We start from the raw sequence: 22,143 nt of genomic DNA on the forward strand, positions 1-22,143 counted from the left end.
CTTATCCTGCACATCTTTTATGCTGGCTGCCTTGCAGTAATCATGATCTTGTCGGGCAGGGTCCTCCCACTGTGTATGGACTGAGTGCAAATGCTGGTGAATGGGAGTTGCAGAACTTGAGTTGCTGATCTGGTCTGAAGCAGCTGAGGACTGGCCCGCTGAGCAGTCTGAACAAAACAAAAGTATTGCCAAAGTTACACAGTAGTAAAGTAAACACTAGAAGTACAACATGTCATAATTGAACAGTAAATGTATGCTTTGTATTAATTATCTAAAACTGAAAAGGTAACTAGCAAATAAAGCTCTCAAATAATTCTAGTGGCTTACAAGTAGACTATAATATTTGCCTTTTGAAATGTAGTGGAGTAGAAGTAAATATTGGGATGATCTGATAATGAGTAAAACACATGACGAATGAAACAGCAAATTTCTCTGAGCTCATACAACACTGATATGTCAAACTAACGTTGCATCAGCATACAGTATGAAGTACTTAAGCAGAAACCTAACGTCTGTAACGTTTTCTTTTTAAAATGGTGTTTATCTGAATTTTTTCAGCCGTCCCGGATCTCACATATCACGAAAAGGAAATACTAGTAACGTTAAGTTAAAAGTAAGGTTTGGCTTAACGTTACGTCATTTCAGTTTTCAGCCCAACGTTACATAACCAGTATTTATTTAACTTGCTGCATAAAACATGGAATAACTGTAAAGCTATAGTTTAACTTACTGCCTTCGAAGTCTTCATTGCTGCTGCTAGCCGTTTCCGACACATTTAGCCGGACTAGCTTTCTCCTCGTCTTCGGAGGTGGTCGATCGTAACCCAGAAAAAGTTCCGGATCAGGATGCAGTTCGGTTGGCTTTTTTTTTAAAGAAATGAAAGGAGCAAACATACACTCTCTTTGGAGGGTGTTTTAGTTTCAAAGCTGCAAGCCACGCTGTTTTGCGTTCCTCATTCCTTGGCATGGAGTGCAACGCATAGGGCGATGGACACGGACAATTTCTTCGAAGTTGTTGATGTTCGAAGCAAGACGTTTCCGACAAAATATTCAATTTTCTTGAATTGTTATGGCAGCCAACAACGGCACAAGTTGAACCTGAGCCCATGTTAACAACATTTAAACACAACTTATTCTGATATTATGACACTAACAATTTAGTTTGTTATCAAGTTCGAACGCTAGCAACTTAGAATGTAGAGGTTAGCCGCTGAACAGGAAACACAATACCGGAAAGCGGAAGTAGGTAATCGCCCATTGGTTGCCGGAGAAACAGGTGGATATCCAGAATCTCCCTTCCACACATGCACAGACGTTCTCAGATGCCCAGGAAGAGAGCTCACGCCTTCCTGCAGTGAGGCCAGAGGGAGTGATTCCTGCTGTTAAAGATTATAAATGAAAAATATACAAAAACATGGTTAATGTACATACTTTGCAAAAAAACAATCACAAACATGTTTTACAAACTATTAGCTCCAGTATTAAATTTTACTTAATGGTGCAGACAGGATGGACACACACACACACACACTAATTATAACTATTAAATTAAAGATCTTATTTTGAGCTAAATGGCAATGACGTCAGCACAAATAATAAATATTGCATGTTATGTCTCTCTATATATGCATGTCTCATCAGGCCGGTTCTCTTTGGCTACATGTCATCATCATCTGTATAACCTGGATGTTTTCAGTTATTAATGTTAATAACAAAAATGAAAACAAAGGCCCTCACCTTCTCCCTAAACAAACAATCCTTTGTGTTAGGCGTTGAAAGCAGGCCTCTGGCTCGGCCTGGACGCGACGGTAACCCGCGGCGAAATCCGTCGTATCCGTCGTTTGTTTAGCTCTTTGTAAACGTCTAATCTAGCTGAAAAGAGCGCTACATTGTTTATGTGTTTAGGTGCTGTTTTCGCTGAGATATTTGCCGAAAACCAGCGGGCCAGATTAAAAATGGCGGCCGCGCATCAGAACGCGAGAGTGCTGCCTCTCTGTGTAATATTTCTAATTCAACAGAAATAGTACATAGAACGCCGCATGCCTGAACTCGAGATTCCCAGCATGCCTTGCATACGAAAAGGTGCATTACCGCCACCACTGGTATGGAGTGTGCATCTGAATTGACTACAGGATTGAGAATATTTGAGTCTTAATCGGTTTAGTTTTACTTTGTTTGTAATAAAATAATTAGTTGATTATTCTAAGATAATGAAAAACGACAAATTATATAACTTTGCATACGCAATGGTATGTACATCAGTGTGTAGTATTGTGTGTGTGTGGTGCACTGCAGGATTTACTTGAAATACAGAAATAAATCATATAGTTTTATAGGATTTTTAGGCAAACCCAAATTAATTATCTTTGCTCCAAAATTTTATTGAACCACACACAGAAACACAAACATGCGGCAGAGGAAATTCTACTCTGTAATTATGGTATTTATACATTTTAAAGATTGTGAACCTACCCGTTGTCAAGCACAGACCACAACTTCGCCTTTCATCGTGTTTTTTTAACAATTTTTTAATGTAGATAATGCAGATGTTTTAGAGTTTACTGAAATGGTTGTTTATATATGTATACATATTTATTTTTATTTAACATTTATTCTCTTTCAACCATATGTAAATTCTTAGAAAAAAATCAAGAGATTTTTCAAACATGATACTAATTATGTGCTACATATGAAAAGGAACAAATATATATTTACATACACATGTAGTGCAATAACAAGATACCAATATATAAATACATTTCTTGAAATTGGGGATGTTATTTATTTAATTTAATTATTTATTTAGAGCTAAATGTGTGTACCATTAACCATAATAAATATGAAGATTTAAGATTCAAGATTTTTATTCGTCACATACTAAATTATTTATAGCATTTATAACCAGCAGTGAAATGTGAGTCAGGTCCGCTCCATGGACAGTGCAGTTATTAAAGAAAACAACACAGATGAAAATATACATAAATATAGCTATGCAAGAATGAAATAAAAGTAAACCATAAAAATATAAGAATAAAATTAAAAAAATATGTATATTGTAGAATTAAATATAGAATGCGAAATAATGTGCATGAAAGTAAACTGTAGTCTTAAATATTAAGACACACAGGAAGGTACAAGAAGCAAAGATTTGGCCAAATGCAAAAGCATTTTCAAAAAATATTATTTCTACTTATCAAACTCCCACTTCCACAGGAAGTGTCTACCTGTCACTGGTCACTCTGTTTCCCATCTTGTCATATGAAAAAATAAATAAATAAACAATAATAATAAATATATATATTTTCTACAGCCTAATGGTCGATCTGTTGGACAACATCGCTACACAAGTTCAGCAGTCGGACAGTGGAGCTCTCTGACTGAAAAAGATCGGACCAAGCAGGTTCTGGAGCTCTCTGAGGAGCTGAACAGAGGGACGCTGTGTCCAATTTGACCTTTTTGGGCTAATGAAGCAGATGATGGTGAGATGAATATATGCATGGAATAAATAAAAAACCACGGGGAGATGCTCTGGCCTCCTGGATACAGACAGCCCGGCTCTGCGGAGAGAAAAGCAGCGCAACCACGCTGTCATTGCTTAATCTTTGTTCTTGTTTAAAGTTCTGTGGTTGACATATTCTTTTAACTTCTGCTATTTTAATTTCTTTCTTATTTCAGTCTCTGCCAGTTGAATTGACAGCCAAAATCGAGGGGGACGTCATTGTGAGGGACTGCCGGGGGCATTTATATTGTGAGGAAATTCTTGGACTGGCGCAAGACGTGCGAAAGCTTTTGCCTAAAAGAACGGATGTCATGAAGGTAAAGCAGCGCTTTGGAGGCTGTGATGATGATGGACGGCCTAACCCTTTCATTATTTGCAAAGATTTTTAAATGTCAAAAAAACCCCACATGAAAATGTAGTTCGTACAAGAGATAGTTCTAGGGTTCTAGTTCTATTACGAGGGTCATAGTTCTAACCGTAAACGATGCCGACCTGCGATCCGGCGGCATTATTCCTATTAAATGTAAATCGGCATCCTGGAAAATATTGAAAAGATCTTATTTACTAAGGCATACGTGTGCAAATTTCTCTTAAAAATGTACTGATTTGTTTTTCTCTGTGTGTGTGTGTGTGTGTGTAGGTGTAGGGCCATAGAATATACAGTTTGTACAGTATATAAACCATTACGCCTATGGGATGAACACACTTTTCACAAAAGCAAATGTGTGTGTTTGTGGGTGTTAGAGACATTTAAGGTATCTTTTTTTTCTTGTCTAAAAATCAACCAATCTCTGCATATGCCTTCTGTGAAGAGAGATGTGACACTTTATTTCTAATAAGACTCACCAGACCGCTTTCCAGATGCAGGCTCTGTTTCTGGCTCAGAATGTGTCTTGCTGTCAGCATCTCGAGGAGCTCTGAGGAACAGACTTCAGGAAGAAATGGAGGTATGTTCCTCACCACCAAGCCCATCCTAATCATTTCCAATAAAAACATAAGAAAAGAAACAGTGAATACAAACACATTTGATGGAATTTTGAGTATTGTACTGCAACAGGAAATGACAAAGCAGTGAGACACATGCACACACGTTCTCAGATGCCCAGGAAGAGAGCTCACGCCTTCCTGCAGTGAGGCCAGAGGATTAGCAGGGCCCAACTCATTAGCATTTCAATGGATTCTCTGTGTGTGTGTGTGTGTGTGTGTGTGTGTGTGTGTGTGTGTGTTTGAACTCTGAGCTCTCATCTGGTCCTGGGACGAAGAAGGTGTTCACCCAGAAGTGAAACATTTGATCCTTTTTCAGCATCTTGTTCTGCTTGTGGAAGAACTCCACCTTGATGTCTCCGCACACAGGCAGTGGCTGTGGAAAATCAAAGTACAATGATCAGTAGCTGAAAGGGTTGGCCTGAATGGTTGAGCCTGGACATGTGGGGCAGGGGAAATGGGTAACATATAGCCCAGATTCAGGCCTTTCACTGGTGTTTTGTATTGCAATAAAGTTTAGAATCATATTAAAGGCGAGTATGTATGAAATATTTTTAGAAAAAAATAAATAAAAAAAATCAGTCATCCTCCCCTTCGTCATCTGCAAAGTACTGGAGATAAAAAAAAAAAAATAATAATAATTAACAGCAGAATTGCAACTAGAGAGTTTGACTGCCTACACTGTATATATACATTACCTCAATAGCGTCATCATCTGACTCTTGGCGAGGGATATTGGGGATGTTGGGTTGAGGTGGAAGAATATTATTTCCTCAGATGATGACGTGTTTTCGCCGGCGTGCTGCACCAATCTGTCCAACTGCACATTATACGATAATCTCTATCTAATACAGATGCACTGTTCAATGACAAGTGTACCCACGGTCCAGCTTATAAGCACAGTGGATGCCTTAGGAAAAAAAACAAAACATGGAAAAAATAAATGAAATGTGAATCATTACAACAAGCTTTGTTTGCATGTATATATATATGTTGTCCACTAAAATGAATTTTAAATTAACAGCAGCTTTACTGGGCCCAACTCATTAGCATTTCAATAGACTCTCTCTCTGTGTGTGTGTGTGTGTGTGTGTTTGAGAGAGAGAGAGAGAGATGTATGGTGGGGGATGTATGCCTGCAGCAATAAAAATGAATTTCTGCAAGACTGCAATCTTGTTTATTTAATTGTTTATTTAATTTAATTGTTTATTTAGAGCTAAGCTTTAAATGCGTGTACCATTAACCTTATGCCTATATTTGAAAATGCTGGGCAGAAATACATACTGAGACCTTTAAGAGGTCTGACCTCTAACCCCAGCACACAGGCCTGCCAAACTGATAGATGCATGCACACACACACACACACACACACACACATTTTTAAACTACAAATGTTAAGAAAATGAGCCAAATCAATTAAAACAAAGATTTTGGTTAGAATAGCTCTGAATGACCTCGACAAAGCTACTTGACCCCTGATTATATATATATATATAGAACATTTTCAGAAAGTGAAAGAGGAGATTTACAGTTGAGCCTGTATCAGGGACTTTGCACAGCGGCAGCAGTTTGATTCAGATGCCTGTACAGATTTATTTACGGTTTATTAAAACAAAATCCAATCAGAATGTGTCTCATATCACTGGAAAGCTCATGTTGTTTCATATGAGTCTTCAGTGTTGTGCGTTGTTCGCAGGCCGAGAGATCAGGGGTCAAGTAGGCCTTGTCGAGGTCATTCTAAGCTAAATTCTGAAAATACTGGCTGAATTGGGTTTATTGTAATAATTATTACTAGCTTTCCCTTCGGGCTAAATTAATGTGTTTGGGTTTGATGGAAAGGGGGAATTCAGGGCTACAATTCGTCTTACTATCCAAACGGTAGTAGCGACGGGCGGCGTGTACAAAGGGCAGGGACCTAATCAACGCGAGTGTAGCAGACTTCAAGTGGTAATCTCTGGACACCACATAAACACATCGACACCACGATTGGGATGATGAATTTATTCCTTAAACTACATTAACTATATTAGGCAATATTAGTAAATACAGACATCAGAAGACCTAATCTCTCATTCCCCTGCTTCTCCATTCACATACACCGTGCATCTGAGTGCAACCGCTTAAAAGGACAAAGCGATATATTTAGAAATGATATAAAATATTCATCATGAACAAATGCAGTACTCCATTATTTCCCATAACAGGACAAATAAAAAGTTAAATTCAAATGTACTGTAAACTCATTGGAATGCATATGTAACATACACTATAAACTCTAAATTGAATCAAAATTCGATTGTTAACCCACTGTGTACAATAAAGTTAAAGGTTTTTTTTTTGCACGAAAAAAACTCATTGCATGAAAACATAACACAAGGCAATTAGTATAGATTGCCTAGTATACACTGAAGTACACATGTATTCTGAATCAATTCACAAATAACACAAACATTTGAATTAATGATCAGTTTAAAACAACATACCTTAAACAGAGTAGTGTTAGGCAATATTAGTAAATACAGACATCAGAAGGCCTACTCTCTCATTCCTACATGGAAAGATACACGTGCAGACGAAACACTCAAGTTAACACGGTTAAAAGTACCACTTTCAAGGAAAATATGCTTATCACAGGGATACAAGTTACGACAGATACTCTTAACAGTGTTTTAACATCATAAATGTAGTGATTACGTTACAAAGAGACCGTAAATGCAAGCTTAATACGAGAGAGAAAAACTACCTCTGCTTCTCCATTCACATACACCGTACAATCTGAGCGCGAAGCTTAAAGGAGAAGCGTCATGTCTCTTGCGTGTCCCACTAATTAACGCCTCACCTACAACAATTGATAGGAACTTCTTCTTCTTTTGTTTTTTATGGCGGTTGGCAAACCAACTTGCATTACCGCCACCGACTGGGCTGGAGTGTGAATCAGGAGATATTGGATCTTAAAGGCAGGGTAGGTAAAAAAATGTATAAAAAACTTATTTTCCAAATTTGTTTAAACTTTATTTATATATCAATACATAATTAAAATGTAAGTACTCTGAAAAAGAAAGTATAAAAATCAAGTAACTGTAGACCTCTCACGACTGTTTTAAAGACAGCTCATTATTTCCATTCACTCCACCCCCTCCCTTCTGGGCTCCTTCCAAAGCCTCTACTATGGCTCGCTAAGTAATGTTATGTTAGCTATATTATGCAGCTACGTGTGCTAATGACACATGCTTCATGAAAAAAATATGTATGATCAAAATACAAAAAGAAAGATTTACCTGTCCAGCAGAAATAAATCCATCAAGGAGTCACTTTTCAGCCCCTTGAGTTCCCTCAGTTCTCTCCATCGCTGGAAAGCCACGCCGATTTTAACTCGCGTTTTATTTCTTTGTTTATCCAAAGACTTTTTGTTCATTGCCTTTTCTTGTACTGTTACGGTCTTCCTTTTTTTTCACTAACTGCATAGGCTGGTACTGTGAATTTTGCTTGCTGTTTCTCTGCCATTGTTTTGGTATTCCTAGGATCCGTGCCTCTTGAATTCCTCAAATCAAACGTGCACGCGCAAGTGGGCAGGTCATGTGTGGCAAAAGGGTGGTTGCCATGGTTGCGAGAGAGTGACAGTCGCCTAAGCCAATCCTATGTTTCGTCCCGAAATGGAAATAATGAGCTGTGTTTAATACAGATTAAACGGTCTAGAGTCACTCGATTTTTATACTCTTTTTATCAGAGTACTTACATTTTAATTATGCATTGATATATATAGAAAGTTTAAACAAATTTGGAAGAAAGTTGTTTATACATGTATTACCTACCCTGCCTTTAAAAAAAGAATAAAAATAAATAAATAAATAATATCCTACTGGCTAAGACTGTGTCTCTAAGAAGCTAAATAACAAATTGATGAATGTTACTGGATGCTTTCCCTAATAAACCTTGCATTGTAAAAGTATTCTGATTGACACTTCTGAGAGACTGAAAAAGCTGGTTTCTTTCTTGGCTGTACTTTGTGCACTGAAATAAAATATGCTCTACAGTTTCTAAATGACTGCAATATTGGCAGTTCCCTGTTGGATGTTTCCCTATTATCTTCAATGAAGAATTGAGCCCAGTGTGTCCTATTCTTAACCGTGTAATTATACTTTCTTCTCTTCTACTCCTACAGTCTGTCCTTCCTATATCCACTTCTGGTTGTATATTATATAAATGCCTCCCTTTATCTTGATCCACCCAGTACTCCTGCCATTTTGATCTTGCATATGCTTTAATGAATGTTTTAGCTTCAGATTTACTATATCCCAGTTAACACAGAACGTTCCCCTAACGTTTGGTTATTTTTTGGGGGGAACCAAATAAGAACGTTCTCTATTGGTTGGTTTTTAGTAACCTAAAGAGAACGTTCTGGGAACGTTCCCTGAAGGTTATTTATTGACAAATTTTTTATAACCTTAAGAGAACGTTCCCAGAACGTTCCCTGCAGGTTATTTATTGGCATTTTTATAACCTAAAGTGAACTTTCCAGAAAGTTCCCTGCAGGTTATTTTTGGTCTTTTTTTATAACCTAAAGAGAACGTTCACAGGACGTTCCCTGCAGGTTATTTTTGGTTAACTGAGTTGCAGAGATGCAGAAATTCATAAGGCATACAATGTATGCGATTTGAGATTACAATAAACTGATAAAACACGGTAAAAATGTAACCTTTCATAGCAGCTGAAAACAAACCAAATTTGAGGTGCACAAACTTCTACAGTCCTCCAGAGAAATTAAGTGTTTGAACAATTTAAAGATTTATATTATTAAAAATAGTCTCCTAAGTGTGATCACTTAGTTCCACAAGCCAGAGAAAAGATTAGGCTACATAACCATTATCAGGCCGCAGAGGGCGCTAATGCACAATGTTTTTAGTGTTTAGTTATAAGCATTTTCCGGGAATGCTGCATTCAGGTCTCGATTCTTGAAGCAAATTACTAGACAATTGAATCCAGTTAGATTGGGGAATAGCGTTGGAAACACTTACAAGCACATTATCAATATCACCTTTCAAGATTTACTATCCACATGTGCAGAATCATGTTGTTTTTAGTTAGTATTTAACCAATACTTTACTATTCTCTTTTCCGTCATTTGATTATTCTAACATGCGTGTAACTGGTTGCAAGATTGTAGTACCACACACTGTGTCTAAAAGGCAATCTCTTTGAAAGGTTTCTCAAAAGCAAACCGAAAACTGCATAATATGGTACAAGACGAGACATATGAAAACATGGTACAAACGGCTGCAAAACATGAGTAAGTGGCAAAAACACTTCTGTACTCTGCTCACTGTGGGGGAAAGATAGGCAATCAGGTAGGACACTATTTAAATATGATAGATTTTTCACGATTTTTACCATACAAACACATTTTTTTGGGGGGGTCATAGTCTTTTCTAGAAAAGACTAAACAAAATGACAATACAATTAAACAACAGGCTTTACAAGTTTTATTAAACCAGGAACAAATGGGACAACAGAAAGTTTTGTTGCAGCATTAAAAAAAAAGAAATAACTGGGCAAATAGTTCTTGGTGTTGTTTTCCATGAAACAGAGTCATACATGTTTGGAGTGACATTAAGGAAAGTAAATGGTTGCACTATTCCTTTTTATATTTTTCCTTTACTATAATAACTTTTTTGTCACTTGTAATAAAATAGTAAATTTTATATGGGTTTATTTGCAGTTTTACCAAGAATTTGTTCAGCACGTAGACATAGACCTACATAGTCAAACAGGATTAACTAGTAGCCAGTTAGTTTGGTTTTGCACTTTTCCATGGACACTCAGAAACTCAGTTAATGTTTAACTAAACTCTGGTACTTGTGTTGTATTTCTTCTGCCTCTGGTAAGGAAAGTGTTATGTAAAACCCCTTCTGCTCTTTTTTGTCAAATATCCTGTTTGTTGTGCACACACTTGCGTGTGTGTTGGACCAAGTATGTATATGCCCCATTCAACTATGCCACTGCTGAATACATATAGAGGAAAAACTTGTGTCATTCATCAGCTTTCACCCATCTGTGCCTTTCCTGTAATGCTGACACTTGGTCCTTTAAAACCAGACAAATGAGGAAATCTTTAAACAGAAGAACACCTGTAAAATAATGACAGGAGATTAAATGAATACAATGAATAAATTAATATTATCATCTACAGGTAAGAAAAAAAACAGGGGCCTGTTCTTTATTCGTGGATTAAATTAGGATTAGTTATAAGTCAGCAAACACAAGAAAACAGGACTCTTGGCACTGAAAAAAAAAGTGTAATGCCTGTTCAAATACACAAATTTGTGAAAAATGTAAATAATTAGAAATCATGTAACAATCATTTATACATATTATTTATCTTTAAGACATCTCATATAATTTTGCCTGCTTGGCCATTTCCTTTTTTAATTATATGATGTTGTTATGTTGCTGTCGTGATGCCAATCGTTGCATTGCTGATCATGGCTTAAATGTTAGAGTACATCAATACAAATGCACACGGAAGGGCACATGGGTTTCTGGGCGAGTGACTTACCCAGAGATGGAAAACCTCACTCTATGCACCAATGACACATACCATGCTGAAGTGACCAGATGTCAGGAGAATGAGGACATTCCAATGTCTCCATTCTTGAGCCTCCGACTGGACATGGTAGAGCAATTTTTTTCGATTGACTACATGCACTAAACCTGCATGAGTGTAATGAAAAAACTCAATTTAGCATATGATGTGTATTTTTCAGACCATTAATTAAATGTAACAATTCCTTCTTAGAATTAAACAGTATAGGTGAGTACAACTGGGATGCCCTTGCCCTTTACCCCTAATCTGTCCCCGGGCGCTGCCCACTGCTCCGGGTGTTTGTGTCCACTGTGTGCTGTGTGTATTCACTATTGCTAATATGTGTACGCTAACTCGGATGGGTTGAAGGACAGATTCAGAGTAATTGGCCTTCACTTTAACTGAAGTCATTTTTACCCCTGTAATTTTGCTTAATCTCAGATGAAAATAGTACAAAAAAAATCCTCTACAAAATGTTTGATTACTTATTAAATATTTAGCCTTTAAAATTTAATGTCATGGATTTCTTATTTAAAAAAACAAAACAAAAAATCCTGCAGGATTTTTCCACTTGTGCAGTGCACATGTGCTGGGTGTCCCTGCATGTTTTCTGTTGTACCGAAAGGATCATTCTAAAACCTGTAGAAATTTCAATGTTTTCATATTGTAAATGTATATACCTTAAGTAGGAGAGAGGCTGCACTATGCATATATACTTTTATTTGCACATAAATGTATATATGCATAGTGCGGCCTCTCTCCTACTTTACGTATTCTAATTATCCAGGCCAGCACTCTTTTATAAGTTTATAAGCATATGCATTGAGTGAAGCCTGCTCCTATCCTGACTTAATGTATGTACCTGCAAATATCCTACAAAAAATAAATAAGTATATAAAATAAGTAAATATATAAAAAGGTTTCCTGTAGGTTATTTTTGTATGGAAAACGGTTTCATTCACACCTAATTACATATGGATGCACCTTGCACTTCTCTTACAACATTATATATAATGTATACCGGCCTTAACCTCAACAGGGCTGCGTGCAATAGGCCTTAAACAGCTCTGGAGAAAGCGCACACAATCCCACAAATTATCACACTATGATAAAACCATAAATGTGGACACATTATTCCATATTACATACTACTTACCTCTCAAACATTTGCACATCAAGAACACAAAAACACAGACTCGCGTCGCGTGTAGCGGTTTCTTCTCTTTCAGCGTTGGCTTATTGGCGACTCGCATATATCGCCACCTATGGGTTGTTGAATAATTATATTATGTTATGTATATTTTCTCATCCCTTCCAGGTACCCAACACTGACTGCACAACTGATTAATTTTAATTAATTAATTAATTAAATTTAATTTTAATTGTTAATCAATTTCGTTAATCTAGCCAATTTTGTTAATATTTTTATTTTCTAAATTGAAAATATATTACTTAGATCTCTTATTTTATTATTTAATTTGACTTGTTCTTTTATCACTTTTTGGCAAGGTATCATATATACAGTGTTGGGAAGGTTACTTTGTAAATGTAATAGGTTACAGATTACAAGTTACCCTGTTTAAAATGTAATAGTAGTGTAACTTTTTCAATTACTTTATTAAAGTAATGTAACTAATTACTTTTGAGTACTTTTTGATTACTTTTCTAAATTTGTGAAAAATAAAGAATAATAAATGAAAGCATATACATGAACTTAAATACAATTATCTAATAAGCATGTGACATATTCTGTGTAATAAACTCCTGAAACATTGGTGTTTTTTTAAACTGCTGTCTCTTTGTATATGATGATAGTTTTCTCAAAATAAGTAAAATGCACATGAAGTGACACAGAGCAGTTCTAGAAATTATGTTTATGTGCTTGTGTACTCCTATATTGAGGCAGCAGAGGTTGAAAACACTGCGAGCTTCAGTAGGCCTATGTGTAGTAAATGAAACCATGTCTTTGCCATTAATTTACAGGAGGGGCGGACTGGGAAAAAAATTCAGACTGGAAAATTCAAACTCATACAAACAAATTCATGGACAAAACTATTTTTTATATGGACCTGGCATAAAAAAAGGTTTAAATCTTTAATTTGGGGACATGCAAAATAATTAAAAGTTCTCTCCTGAACTGCACCTTCACTTCCATTTTTCTCTTCAGTCTCTTTATTTTGCCCTGTTATCCATCTCTCTCATGACTTTAATACTCAAGATTGAACAAAACTATACTTTACAATACAATACTCTACAATACTATTAATATCTTTATAGAAAAATCCTAATACTGTACACAAGTCATGTTTTTCCCTAACAAAAATTAACCATGCTTTTATTAGCCTATATAAAAGTAAAATAACCTTGTTTTGTTTTTGTTTTTTTGCAAATGGATTTGTATTTATTTTTAAATAAATACATTTGTAAAATAATTTTACATTTTTGGTTACCACAGTTAAACAATAGTAACCATTTTCTCTGGATTTATAGTTAAATATTAAAATGTTAATTTTTGTAAGGGTTGTGTTGTCTGTCGTAGCTCCCCCTAAACCTATAAAAAAAATCTGTTTTTTTTTTCAGCTAAATTCCTACTGTAACATTACAACAGGTAATAATGGTGTCCTTTATAGTATTTTGAGTGATGACTGATGAGCAACGTGCTGCTGCTTGATTAATTAAATAAAAAAACTAAGACAAAAAAGCATCTTTACAGATGAAACTGACCTAAAACCCTGAACAGAAGTTCTGCTTCTCTGCTCCAGCAGTCCACCCTACTCACTCTCTCTCTCTCTCTCACTCTCTCTCTCTCGCTCTGTCTCTCTGTCTCTCTCTCTCTCTCTCTCTCGCATTGATTACTCTGAGTCTGATGCAAACCATTTGGCGGAGGCGCGGAGAGCGCGCGAGTCATGACTAACACTTCATGACTTATTAGAGATTTAATTATCAAATGGCGGATTCGCAAATGATCGCTTTAGTATACAATAATGATATTAAATAGTGGGGCAAAATCGGCTGCCAGGCCACCGGGAATTGTCCCGGTTCTCCCGGTGTCCAGTCCGCGCCTGATTTCCACAGACACACAGAATGTGCAAGTCATATATTGCATTTTTGGGGCTTTATATTCACAGACACTAGTCGATGTCATGTTTTGATTCAAGTGTACTGACCTACTTTTGATTTAGTCATCCAAAATGTGGCATATTCCGTCCGCGTTAGGCATTCCGTTTTTATGACTGGATTCTACGAACCAGACTGTGTTTCCGCATCCCGGAAATTATTAGGGCGGTATGTCTCAGAATAGTCAGTGCAATTTGGGAAATAAATCAGTTAAACCTGTATGTGGATGTGTGTAAATATTCAAATGTAATCCCCTTTGTAATCGTTAAAAATTTCATAAGTAACTGTAATTTAATTACTCATTTTTTCGTAGTAACTGTAACTAATTACAGTTACAATAATTTTGTAATTAAATTACGTAACGCCGTTACATGTAACTAGTTACTCCCCAACACTGCATATATATATATATATATATATATATATATAAAAAATATTAATAAATAAATATAAATAAATATATATATAATCTTCTGTCACAATTGATATTCTTCGTGTGCCATGCCCGCGAAACCTGCCAGTGTCACGTTTATGAACTTTCGGTTTCCTTTTTTGGTCTTCCTCTTCTTGTTTTGGTTAATTGATTATTCCCCACCTGTCTCCAGTTCCATCATTACCTTCTGTGTGTATAAATACCCGTTCTGTTCAGTTCCTCCTCGTCCGTGATTGTTGATGTGTTTGTATGTAAATGTATTAGAACCAAACCGAAATGTCTTGTTGATATGTTAATGCTAAATGTAATCTTGTATATTGTCTGTATTCTCCTTCATCATCAGTAAACTCCTTATTTGTTCCAGATCCTCATCTCGCACTTTGTTTTAAGTTTAGCACTAGCATAATCTGTAACAGCCAGCGGGTATATAAGCAGGGGTGACCACCGCACGCACAACCCGGTTTTCGTAGTGGACATCAACAGACATTGGACATATTCATTACCAGCTATTCTGATGTAAAGTACTTTTTACTTAACCGATTAAGGTAGGCTACATTACTTTTAAAACATACGAGACCACTACAAAGGTACAACCCGAATTCCGGAAAAGTTGGGACATTTTTTAAATTTGAATAAAACGAAAACTAAAAGACTTTCAAATCACATGAGCCAATATTTTATTCACAATAGAACATAGATAACATAGCAAATGTTTAAACTGAGAAAGTTTACAATTTTATGCACAAAATGAGCTCATTTCAATTTTGATTTCTGCTACAGGTCTCAAAATAGTTGGGACGGGGCATGTTTACCATGGTGTAGCATCTCCTTTTCTTTTCAAAACAGTTTGAAGACGTCTGGGCATTGAGGCTATGAGTTGCTGGAGTTTTGCTGTTGGAATTTGGTCCCATTCTTGCCTTATATAGATTTCCAGCTGCTGAAGAGTTCGTGGTCGTCTTTGACGTATTTTTCGTTTAATGATGCGCCAAATGTTCTCTATAGGTGAAAGATCTGGACTGCAGGCAGGCCAGGTTAGCACCCGGACTCTTCTACGATGAAGCCATGCTGTTGTTATAGCTGCAGTATGTGGTTTTGCATTGTCCTGCTGAAATAAACAAGGCCTTCCCTGAAATAGACGTTGTTTGGAGGGAAGCATATGTTGCTCTAAAACCTTTATATACCTTTCAGCATTCACAGAGCCTTCCAAAACATGCAAGCTGCCCATACCGTATGCACTTATGCACCCCCATACCATCAGAGATGCTGGCTTTTGAACTGAATGCTGATAACATGCTGGAAGGTCTCCCTCCTCTTTAGCCCGGAGGACACGGCGTCCGTGATTTCCAACAAGAATGTCAAATTTGGACTCGTCTGACCATAAAACACTATTCCACTTTGAAATAGTCCATTTTAAATGAGCCTTGGCCCACAGGACACGACGGCACTTCTGGACCATGTTCACATATGGCTTCCTTTTTGCATGATAGAGCTTTAGTTGGCATCTGTTGATGGCATGGCATTGTGTTTACCGACAGTGGTTTCTGAAAGTATTCCTGGGCCCATTTAGTAATGTCATTGACACAATCATGCCGATGAGTGATGCAGTGTCGTCTGAGAGCCCGAAGACCACAGGCATCCAATAAAGGTCTCCGGCCTTGTCCCTTACGCACAGAGATTTCTCCAGTTTCTCTGAATCTTTTGATGATGTTATGCACTGTAGATGATGAGATTTGCAAAGCCTTTGCAATTTGACGTCGAGGAACATTGTTTTTAAAGTTTTCCACAATTTTTTTACGCAGTCTTTCACAGATTGGAGAGCCTCTGCCCATCTTTACTTCTGAGAGACTCTGCTTCTCTAAGACAAAGCTTTTATAGCTAATCATGTTACAGACCTGATATCAATTAACTTAATTAATCACTAGATGTTCTCCCAGCTGAATCTTTTCAAAACTGCTTGCTTTTTTAGCCATTTGTTGCCCCCGTGCCAACTTTTTTGAGACCTGTAGCAGGCATTAAATTTTAAATGAGTTAATTAAGTGGATAAAAGTGTAAAATTTCTCAGTTTAAACATTTGCTACGTTATCTATGTTCTATTGTGAATAAAATATTGGCTCATGTGATTTGAAATTCCTTTAGTTTTCATTTATTAAAATTTAAAAAACGTCCCAACTTTTCCGGAATTCGGGTTGTAAATGATACTTGAAAATTTGAAGAAAGTAAATAATAAAATATATTCATAATAATTAATATATTATTGGTAGGCCTAACGTTACTCAGGGTAATGTTAACATTAGCCAGATAAATAACTGCCGCCTTCACCTAATGAACATATAAACCTTTTAAATTGTCATAAAATTGATTAACTGTCTTTTCCAGGAAGTGCATTACTACTTTTCACATAAACAATGGTTTTCCGGGTTATTTCCCCACCGTCTACTGTCACAATTAAATGCCGTTAAATCTGTGTGACGTCATTTGGGAGAAAATCCCCTCAGATTGAAAGAAACTTTTTTTTTTTTTTCCCTCATCGGTCATGTCTATTATGTTAACGTTTATTTCAGTCATGTCTGTGATCTTATATCATTACTTTAAAATAAAGAAATTATATAATTTTTAATAGTAATAATATTGTTACGTTACTTTGGAAAGCGCGTTGTCTCACAGGCTTGGCTGCGAGTGCGTGAGCGTGAGTGCTGGCCGTGCACCTAAAGAGAGCGAGACGTGTCTTGTAAAGATGAGATCAGATTTATAATGAAATCGGCCATCCGTCAGTCATATTATTATTAATACCACTACATTTAATAACATTTAAATATGTAATAATATTACTATTGTTTTCTTGACATCAATAATTATTCTTATTTCAATCATTATTGTTAACAGTGTTAATAATATTAGTACTAGGCCTACTACTACTTCTACTATTAATAAAAAATCAACTCAAATAATAATTAAAATACAAATAAAAGTTATTAATATTATTAAAACTATTCATAATTATGAGAATAATATAAAGTTTATTTCATTCATTCTTCTTGTGCACTTTTAGATGCCATTAATCTATTAATAAATCAAGAGCCTTTATTAGCTTTTGGAATGTGAACTCGTATAGCTTATTATTTTTCTTATTTTCAGATGTAATCATACAATTTATACATTTAAAACTTTTTATGATTTATAAAATAATTATTTTCTTCTCTCTTTTTCAGCTTCTTTGATTAATTGACAGAAGTACTTGTATTCTTCGATTCGCTTGTTGTAAGTCATCCTACATCTCAGCTTTGCCCCAGCTAACAGACTTTTGTTATAAGAACGTTCTCCAAATACTCAGTGTTGGCTCTGGGAATGTGAAAAATGTCCACTTTTCGTGACGGTAGGAATGTGTTTTAAAAGGTATAATGTTTCTCAAACATTCTTTCAACTTAATTTTTATTTAAAATTCAACATTATAGGAACGTTGATTTGTAAAATTCTAAAAACATAAAAATATCCAGTTTCTTTAATGTTACAAGAATGTTGTTTATAGGTTAGTGTTCCTGAAACATTCTTTCAAATCATCTTTCTAAAGAGTAATAAGAACACAAACTACAACTTTATTCAGACACAGCCTTAGATAAACTGAAGATAAAAGACATTATCTCTCTCAAGATCTGATTAAACAACTCCACAAACAGCATTACCAGTTTCACTTATTACTAACCAGACTGACTCTATTAACAAATATACTGCAAAACAGCTCATTTTCTGTTTGCATTAGGCACACATATAAGGTGACGAAGTTCTATTCCACTCTTCAAGATTTATAAAAAATAAATAAATAAATAAAATTAAAAAAAGACTGTATGAGTACAAACTGGAATAAATAAATGCTCAACCTTACAATTATCCATATGGATTGCAGCGTCTTGGACAATCTTTTGAAGGACTATGCAAAAAAATCTGCCTTGCGGAGCACTTTAGGTCAAGATAAATTAACACTTTTTTTCTAAACAAACTACTTTTTTTTTTTCTTAACCAGTTACAACTGGTGTATTTTAATACTTTAGGATAGTTCACATTGGGGGCATAAATCAAGCCAACGAGGAGAGTAACAACTGTGGCAAAGGTCTTGCACATTAGAGGCTGACATTTTTTCAGGATTTCCGCGGGTCACGGGAATGCGTTTAAAAAAGTAATCTTACAGTGCTACCTCATCTGTATCTGATTTTGAATGAGCAGAAATCTTCAAGAAATGTATCGATCTGTAGATAAAATAACTGACGAAAGTGTACTTGTTATTTTCATAAACAAAATTTGCACAGCAGAAAGCAGCAATTATACCTTTTAATGCTGACAATGTTATTAGTTTGGCGTGTGGTAGGAAAAAAAGTTTGTATACAATAGCCTAAAACCACTTTGAAACTCTCCTGTTATTTTATTTTAATATAGGCTACGTTATGAACATAACATTGAAATACACTGAAATACTTTATCCACGGAGTGAAGGCGGAGCGGTGTTTCTGGTAGTGCGCGCACAGTGGAGTGATTATTAAATGCTCAGAGCTGAGGGAATTTGTTGTTAAAATACTCCGTCATTTGTGGTCATACAGATAAAAGTAATCAATCTTTCGAATCCATATACGTTTATTTGGGTGCACTCCATATAACAACGAAACGCAGTGCTTCTGTAAAATAATAAAAGCAAACAAGATGCAGTTTCTGCCGTCTGGGTCATGTGAACTTGAGCATGACGCATGGATGATTTACATGAAATTTAATGATCGTTTAAGATGGCTTTCAGCTAATAATAATAAAAAAGATATATACACATTTAAAAATGTTATTTTACTAAAGCTTTATCTTTTTGTACTGTAACTGAGATTCCAGCCAAAAAATATACAACCCGGGAGTGGGAGGGAACGGGATTCATTCTTCCGGGATTGAACGGGAGGGGATTTCACCCCCCAGTTTTTCGTGGGATTGGGACGTGACAGGATTTTTTTTTGCGGAAGTGGGACGGGACAGATTTGAAAATCCACTCCTGTGTCATCCTCTATTGCACATTACCTGGCCCAATCTGCTCTACTACAGAGAGGCAACTTATATTTAAGTTTGGGTGGATGGTGGATAGTGGCAACATCATCTTCAACGATAGTTAAGATCCTCATCTTCTCCCCTTGTGAATGTCTTCTGGCTCTGTGTCCTGCAGTAGAAAATAAATCAGCATAAAATTAGGGTCATTTTTTTTATTTTATTGAATTATGTTAGACCACAGAGTGTTCCTAAAGGTCTGCTCATGTAACTTTACTTGAAAAGTTCAAATTCAGCCATAGAGCTAAAACTGATAAACTGAAAAGATTTCCCAACTCCAAACAATGCCATATCAGCATTGATGTGATTGCCTGTGGCACTCGTCCACAGCAGAATCCACGGCCATTCTGATTTAATGCTTTTTATTTTAGGTCACCCAAAATCGTACATGTATTAAGGCACACATTCTGTTCATCACCCCAAACTGGTCATATTGCATCAGTGAAGATGGTGGTTTAAATCACTTGTCATTGCCATTGCTTCATTACTGTTTAACCTTATGATTGTACACTGTATTGTTTTAACAGGTTAGATATCAGAGTGAATGTCTCTGGACAGTGTTGCGAAGCAGTAATTTTGCTTTGGTAAAATAACAACTTGTTGAATTTGTGCTATCAGATGAAGTCAAACTGATCACTGAGAAAGTTTCAACTACAATTATTTAATAAAGCAATTTTTACCATGACTTTGTCTGTGATGATAAGTTTGTATATCACACAAAACCTATCTCTTAACAGCATCTGGTAAATAGGTGAAATATATCAGGTGTGAGTGTATATGCTGATGATCTTCTTACCAGGTAAGTCTTAAGGATGTTTCAATAATAAAATTTGTTTCATAAAGGCAGACCTTTAAGAGTTGTAGACTTTCTTTAAGGAAGCACATTGGAATTTCTTTGTCTGAAAGACAGAAAAACAAATATGGAACAAATTATATACAAAGAGAAGCATGGGAATTACCTTGAAAAAGAAATGGCACCATTCAGCCTTTAACCAGAGAGATAAGATCACATGCAAAATAATTACTTGATGATCAAGTTGGTCTATGAGGATCTCCATACGCTCCACCACTTGCTCTGTACAACTAGATGTGTATCTAACTAAGAGAAAAAGGTGCTTAGTTTGTGTGATCCTGTAATACTCAGAAGAGAACCCGAAAAACAAAAAAAACATTGTTGAAACAGTAAGAATTAAGTGTAGACCAACACAAGTAAATTCAGTTCAACTCACCTGATCTTTTGAAAAATAAAGGCACCCGTTTTAGCACATCCAAGGATCTCGTCACTGTACTGATGTTCTTTAGTCTAAAAAGGACAAATACAACAGAACAAAGATACATGATTTTATTAAACAAGACAACAAAAAAATCAGTTACAGTAGGTTAATTTAACATGTAGTAAAATACAGAAATTGAATAGTCAAATGTGAAAAATAATCAATGCGTACTTTTCACTGTATTAATTAAATATTAGATATGAAGATACAAAAGTTATTATAAGAGCAGTGAGCGATTTTGTCTTTTGTTAATTGATTAACATTAAAGATTTAGCCAAATATTTGTTTAAGGATACACAATATTTTTATCCTATTCACTTTAAAACATACTGCACACATTATACCCATTCTATTATTTAATAAAGCTAAATATTAGTTTAAAAATCTAATCCAAAGCTAACATACATATATTTAACATAACACATTAGTTTTGCACATATAGGCCTATATTATTATTATTTTTCCTCTAAATTGTATTGTATTTAATTATATTACACTACTGTAGAATGCCTGAGCCTCAACCTAAGCATACACAAATTGTAACTGAAATTTGTATACGTGACAAATAAACATGAAATTAAATTGAACGGACTGCAGTCGCTTTAAGAGCTCATGGATCTAATACTGCAACATCTAGGTTTCACCAAATTGGTTATGTATTGTGGAGGATTTTCCTGAATTTTAGAAACGAACTACCCTCTCACCCTACTCCTCTTGCAACCCTCAAACATTTTGAAAAAAAAACCCGGTGAGAACGGCGAGCTTCAATGAATGGCGGAAACCGTAGCTTACCACCATAGACTGTATAAAAACAGCTTACCACACATATACACCTGAAAGTGTGCATGCGCAGAAACCGAAAACTACCTAGGGACGAGCATGTACGACGGCCTTATGTAAACATATCACCACAATGACTGACAATTAGGAGGACCAATAGTGAATAGTCTTGATGATCCAACCGGAAAAAGAAAATCCTCCACTATACCTTGTTGTTTTTTTTTTTTTTTTTGCTATTGACATGATTGTATGTGTATTTCACTATTAAATCGCAATACCCCACGAAAGATAGCTGAATTCTCACTCAGATTCTGTCCGAGAGAAGCAGCTTCCTGTCTCTCAATCAGCGCAAGCACCGCATTTTAGTATTTATTCACGACTTACTGAGCTTAACATTTTTTACACCT

General features: G+C 35.8%; 1 long non-coding RNA gene across 1 annotated transcript; it reads right to left on the minus strand.

The window, feature by feature from the left end:
* Window positions 1-10,276: 10,276 nt before the first annotated feature.
* On the minus strand, window positions 10,277-20,287 carry LOC132106197 (uncharacterized). Its single transcript, XR_009424068.1, has 3 exons — window positions 19,659-20,287; window positions 11,078-11,190; window positions 10,277-10,607 (listed from the first exon to the last, which is right to left on the minus strand). It is a non-coding gene; the product is annotated as an uncharacterized LOC132106197 (long non-coding RNA).
* Between the last annotated feature and the right edge of the window lie 1,856 nt (window positions 20,288-22,143).

Source organism: Carassius carassius, chromosome 26, assembly GCF_963082965.1.
Source record: "Carassius carassius chromosome 26, fCarCar2.1, whole genome shotgun sequence".
Classification (NCBI taxonomy): Eukaryota; Metazoa; Chordata; class Actinopteri; order Cypriniformes; family Cyprinidae; genus Carassius; species Carassius carassius.